The sequence below is a fragment of the Canis lupus genome, chromosome 36 (assembly GCF_011100685.1).
Source record: "Canis lupus familiaris isolate Mischka breed German Shepherd chromosome 36, alternate assembly UU_Cfam_GSD_1.0, whole genome shotgun sequence".
Classification (NCBI taxonomy): Eukaryota; Metazoa; Chordata; class Mammalia; order Carnivora; family Canidae; genus Canis; species Canis lupus.
The window spans coordinates 25,845,265-25,851,708 of NC_049257.1; positions in this window are offsets into that span (position 1 = coordinate 25,845,265).

The window sequence follows — 6,444 nt, forward strand, 5'->3', positions numbered from 1 at the left end:
CTTAACTGGTTGATCAGAAACGTTCTTATCAGCACAAAGGAGGTAATCTGTCATGGGGTTCTTCTCTATGCCCCAAGGAAGATGAGGTAATCTGCAGGATAAAGAACCCCTGCTCTTTCCCCTAAGGGAAAGTTCCTGAAACAATTCTTTCTTTTGTTTTGCTAATAACTTCTTTGCCCCACTCTCCTTCCTACAAAAACCTTCCATTAAAAAAAAAAAAAAAAATTAAAGGGAATATAAGGGAATGGAGAAGAAATGTGTGGGAAATATCAGAAAGGGAGACAGAACGTAAAGACTGCTAACTCTGGGAAACGAACTAGGGGTGGTAGAAGGGGAGGAGGGCGGGGGGTGGGAGTGAATGGGTGATGGGCACTGGGTGTTATTCTGTATGTTAGTAAATTGAACACCAATAAAAAATAAATTAAAAAAAAAATTAGTTTCTGAGGTAAAATTTAGTGATTCATCAGTTGCATATAACATCCAGTGCTCATTAATTACATCAAGTGCCTTCCTCAATGCCCATCACCCAACTTACCCAAAATCTATAAAAGAGTTAACAAACCCAATATCCAAAAAACTTTCATTTTGTACAACTCCTTAGAGCTCCCCTCTACGTGCTTGAAGGGATGATGCCTCATGCATGAATCCCTTATAAAGCCAATTAGATCTTCAAATTTACTCGTTAAATTTTGTTTCTTAACAACTTGCTGAAAGTTTAGATGATGCTAAAAAAAAGTTTAATTTGCTAAAAAAAAAGTTTAGCTTCTTTAGCAATAAAGTATTTTTTAATTAAGGTATGTACATTGTGTTTTTAGACACAATGCTATTGCATACTTAATTATATAGAATAGTATAAATATAACTTGATTATGCACTGAGAAACCAAAATATTAATTTGACTTGCTTTAATAGAATATTCGCTTTATTGCAGTATTCTGGAACAGAACTCGAAGTAACTCCAAGGTATATTAAAGTCTGGCTTCTTACTTGTTTTTACTTTCATCTGTGATAAGAATAATCCCACTCCCCACACTGCATTGGTGCCTCTGGCTAACTGGAAGAAGATAAGATCATATTTATTAAGTGGAAGAGAGAGAAACACATTATTCGCATTATTTTATGCGGCTTTCTTATTCATTTCAGTGGGTGCATAGTGAGTAAATTATAGCACAATCTTAACACTGCCCTGACCTATCTATCCCCATCTCATTTGCTCATTCCTCACTACCACGCCAGCATTTTGTTCCTTGAACACTCCACAATCTTTCGGACTCTTTGAATGTAGTGTCCCTGCGGTCTAGGATGCTGTTCCTTCTGCCCACTGCTCAGATTTCAGCTGCACTTTCACCTCCAAGAGGTGACTCTTCTGACAACCTTATCTGAATTTATATACCTTCAATACTGTCTTTGTCCCCTTATTAGCAAGCTTCATAATCTGTGTAGGTCATGTTAATTATTTATTCACAAATTCATTTGTTTAAGTGATGAATAAACCCACTCTTCAGGATACAGAAACTAAGGGAAAAATCAGAACATCTAACTGTTCCTAACTACCTTAAACATAAACCTAGTCAAATTATACAAAAATATATATTTTTTCTTATATACATGTCTTTGAAGGGGAGCGAAACAACTCCAAAATATATCTCTTTGGCACATTGATTATCCTAAGCTCATTATTTTTAAGAAACGGAGACCCTGATGAGGCTCAGAAAACTGAGTAGAAGTTACCCTTTTGTAAGAAACACATTTGTTAGGGAAATCTGCAATTCTAAGGTTGTCTCCCTGGCTGCACTGGGAAGAGGAGGATATCTAAATCTCTAGACACCTATCAGAGAAACCTTCGACTTAAACCTGCAAAACAGCCTTACTTTTGTTTACTATGCTTTTCCTGACTTCCCACCCCCAACATCTGTCTTTAGCTGAAAACGATGTTTAAGTTGATGACTTTGGCCATTTGGGAGTTACTTAAGTTTCTCTGGGTCTCTCCCATGTATCCATGTTACCAAATTTTGTTTACTTTTCTCCTGTCCATCTATCTTACATCAATTTAATTATTAGATCAGCCAAAGAACGTACAAAAGGAGAAAACGTTTTCACCTCTATGTATATAAGGAGACTCTTACTGATCTCTTGCAATGCTTCAAAACACTAATACGTGTATGTATTTCATCTTGAAATATTTGTCATTACACTTCTTCACATGAGGAACTCTACCTGAGAATAAATGCATTGAATATTAAAACTGACAGTGCAGCTGATGAATCACTTTGGAAATGGTTCTCAGTTTCACCAAAACTATTTTCTACCTTATTGGGCAAAGAACAGACTCTATCCCATTAATCGTTTTAAATTCGATGCTCCTGACTTGTCAGTCAGAATGAGCTTATTTGCCACTTATTCAATAATAAAATAGATCAGTATTGTTGTTTTCTTCAATGAATTAATAAGGAAGCCCAAGTACATAGCTTCAAGGGGCAAGGAAAAACTGTTGGCTGACTCTTTGGCCAGGTATCAGAGCGGAGCCCTCCTACTTCACAAAGGATGAAAAACTCCTCTTTGTCATTTAAGTGTGGAAGCAGGTCAGTTAGAGTTTGATTGGCTCCAATTAGCACTCCCACAAGTTCTGACAGCCTTAGTGCTGGCAGTAGGACAACTTCTTTTAAATGAGTGTGACATTCTATGAAAACATCAACAACAACAACAACAAAGGAAATCATTTAAAGCAGAATCTCATAGCCAACCACCCACCCACAGCTCACTGCGTAATTCACTGTAAAAGGAAATGACTTATGCATAGCGGGTAGTTAAATAAACATTAGAGAAAGAGGCCTCCTTAATATAAAATTCCCTTTGAGTCAGAGGACTAAGAAAGAGATGATTGAACAGGGGCTTGAATGAGGAATAGATATTCAGTAAGCAGGCTAAGATGAAGGGCAAGCAAAGTGTTTCATCAGCCACTAGCACTAGGCAACAACAGTTGATTGGGAGGACAGGTTGTGGCTGTAGCAGTGCACTGTGGTTCAGGCTAATGTGGCCTGCAGAGTTCAAGAGGCTCACGCCATCACGTAAGAGCAGAGTTGAAATGAGGAAAATAATCAATGTGATATCACAGTTTAAAAGCATGTGATTCAGAAGTTTCCATTACTCCCCAAACATGCCAAAAATGTTGTTATCTGCAGCTCTTCAGGCAGTGGAAAATTGTCCAAAGGTACTTGCATGCTGAGACATGTTCTGTTTCTCTGCAGCTCTGAAACCCATCACGAAATCATTGACTTAGCTTCAGTACTGAGTCATCATTACCAGGTTTCCTCCATATTTTAAGTTTGGTTTCAACATGACTTTAGATTCAATTCGTAGTTAGTGGTGGTTGTATTTTAAGTCCATCTTAAGCTTCCAGTAATGCCTATGAATAAATATGCAGAACTACCACCAAGAATGAATTGAGTCAATGTCAGTAAATGGAAAATTCCTAAATGCTAACCTATTGACTCTCCAGGCTTTTAGAATTAGACAGCAGGAGAGATAATCGTGACTCACACTGACTTTGAATAGAAGCAGCCACTCAATTTGCCAAGATTTTAATAGTTATGTGGTAGGTTCTATGAAAATAACTCAAATGTATAGAAATAGGTCACTAACCCTTATTAACTTTTTAAAACAAAAATGAGTTCGCAGAGAGAATACAGACCACATATATTTGTACCCTCACATCCATTCCCTTCTCAAAAAAACTCATTCCAGCTTTAGATTTTTGCTCCATTTCTACTCACTTTCCCTCATGTCATATTCTTTGGAATGATCCATCCTAGCAAATCTCATCTCTGGAATTGCTATCTTCTCTTATCAATGTATTATTTCTATCAATTTTCCATGATATAACTTATTTGTACATTCATTTAATTAATTTCTAAACTTAAATTCCATAGGGTTTAAACTAGTCAGTGAACATCAAACCCCAATACCTGACAAAACATTGGAAATCAAGTCTATTTTAGAAATTCTGCTTTTTTTTTTTTTTTTTTTAATTATGAACCTTCATTTTGCTGTGGTCCCTCAGAATGTCAATCTTCCTTCATCTGCTCTTTTTCTCCACCTGGCCCAACAGAAAGCATGGGAGCAAGTGAGTTGACCTATCTTTTAGTCATTTACACAATACTTTTCTATACACCATTTCAGTTAATTCTACATAACACACCTAGAAGATAGATTCTCTTATCTTCAAGTCACATCCAAGGAAACAGAGTTTAGAAAAGTTACATTATTTGCCAAATGCTATAGAATTTATATGTTACAGTAATAAGATTTGAATCCAGTTCTATCTGATGCCAACAGCTTTGTTCTTACTAACCCTGCCTCTCAATAATCACATTCTTAGTTTAAATAGTAGCCTTAAAGAAAAAGGCATCTAGGCCGACCATATCTTTTTTTATATATATAAAGGTTTTTATTTATCCATTTGACAGAGAGAGCACAAGCAAGGAGAGTGGCAGGCAGAGGGAGAGGCAGAAGCAGGCTCCTCACATAGCAGGGAGCCAGAAGCAGGGCTCCATCCCAGGACCACGACCCAAACGGAAGGCAGACCCTTAACACCCTGAGCCACCCCGGGACCCTTGGGCTAACCATACCTTAAAAATATAATTCTTTAATCATTTTAATGAGACTGAACCCCAGCAATGACTCAGACATGATTTAGAGACACATTATTTTGGTTTGCGTCATTTTCACAATATATATGAATGCTATATATGGATTCTCACATATATATGGATCAGTGAACAAAAAAAATGAATAAAAAAATTAAAAAAACCAGAAGACTACATATGGAGTTTAAATTTTAAAGTTTAAATTTTAGCATATGTTTGGTGTATAATCTTCCTGAACAAAAGTGGATAAACGTTCAGTCAAGCATCACTGAGAAACCCCAGAAAATAAAGCAAGCTGGAGTAAATAGATAAATGAAGTTGTGGTTCTACCCCCAACATACAAAATGGCTCTCCAATACTGAGGTGTGTGTAATGAAGTTCTTTCTAAAATCATGCTCTTAGCAACTGATCTGGTATCATTAAAAAACTTAATTCATTAATTAAATTCTCTATCTTCTTTCAAAATCACATTATTAGATATTTCACCTGCACAAAAAAAAGAAGAAGAAGAAGAAGAAGCTGGATGGGCTCCATTTGTAGACTTGTAAAGCTCAGAGTTGCCTGAGATTGCCTAGACCCTATATTCCACTACAAGGAAAATATGGATCACTGCTGCCATTTATTGAACATATATTATGTATCCAGCTCTGCTGAGTGCTCTACAAACCCTATAAACACTGAATTCTCCTGGGATAGGAATTAGTGTCCCTATTTTAGATGTAATATTGTACAAATGGGACTGGCAAAGCAGGTATTTGAGCTCAGGACACCTTTCTTCCCTAGTTAATGCATTACCTACTAGTATGCACCCTGAATGTGGCCATCTAATATGATTTGCTTTGATTCCCTTGCTCTGCTCCTTACAGCCATTTTGCTTTTCTTTTCTTTTTTGAAATTTTATTTACTTTTTCATGAAAGACACAGAGAGAGAGAGAGGCAGAGACAGCAGAGGGAGAAGCAGGCTCCACGCAGGGAGCCCAACGTGGGACTTGATCCTGGGACTCCAGGATCATGACCTGAGACAAAGGCAGACACACAACCACTGAGCCACCCAGGTACCCCCCCCCCCCCCCATTTTGCATTTTTATCCTCACTCTCTTCTTCTGCTCCTGGTGAATTAACAATTTTCTTTTCCAATGACAAGCTGCAAGTATCATTATTGATTCTAACTTTCTTAAATTTGTGGGAATTCTGTACTCACTTTTCTCAATTGTTCTGTAAATAAAAAACACTGCTGCTGTTTTGGATGTACACATTGTTTCAGTATAGAAGCTCGTGGACATTGATTTTTTTTTTTTACCTTGAGTTAATGAGTTATTTGCTATAAATAGAAGAGTAGGCCCCTTGAATCTAAGAGGACCTTCAAGGTCAAGTTATTCACCCTCTCAACCATTGCAGAATTTCTCTTGCTTTTCCTTTCAGAGAGGGCTTACTCCCAAGTGCCCCTGCGGTAGAGGAAGTGAATACATTATTCCCTTGATCTCCATTCCAAAAACATTTTACAACCTAAGTATTTCATCTTGTTCAATGTTACTTATGTGTAAAGATAGCATTAGGCTTTTCTTAGACTAACTTCTTTACCTTGTATACAATCAAAGAAATAACCACCTTTTCCAGCAATGAAGAGAAAACTAGCAGGGTTGGTCTTACCAAGGGATGGTATTTGATTTCCAATGTAGCAATTGAAATGGTAAATTTTTATTTTAGGTTGATTTTTGCTTTAAACCTCACCTTTAAAAATAAAACAGCTTGGGATCCCTGGGTGGCGCAGCGGTTTGGCACCTGCCTTTGGTCCAGG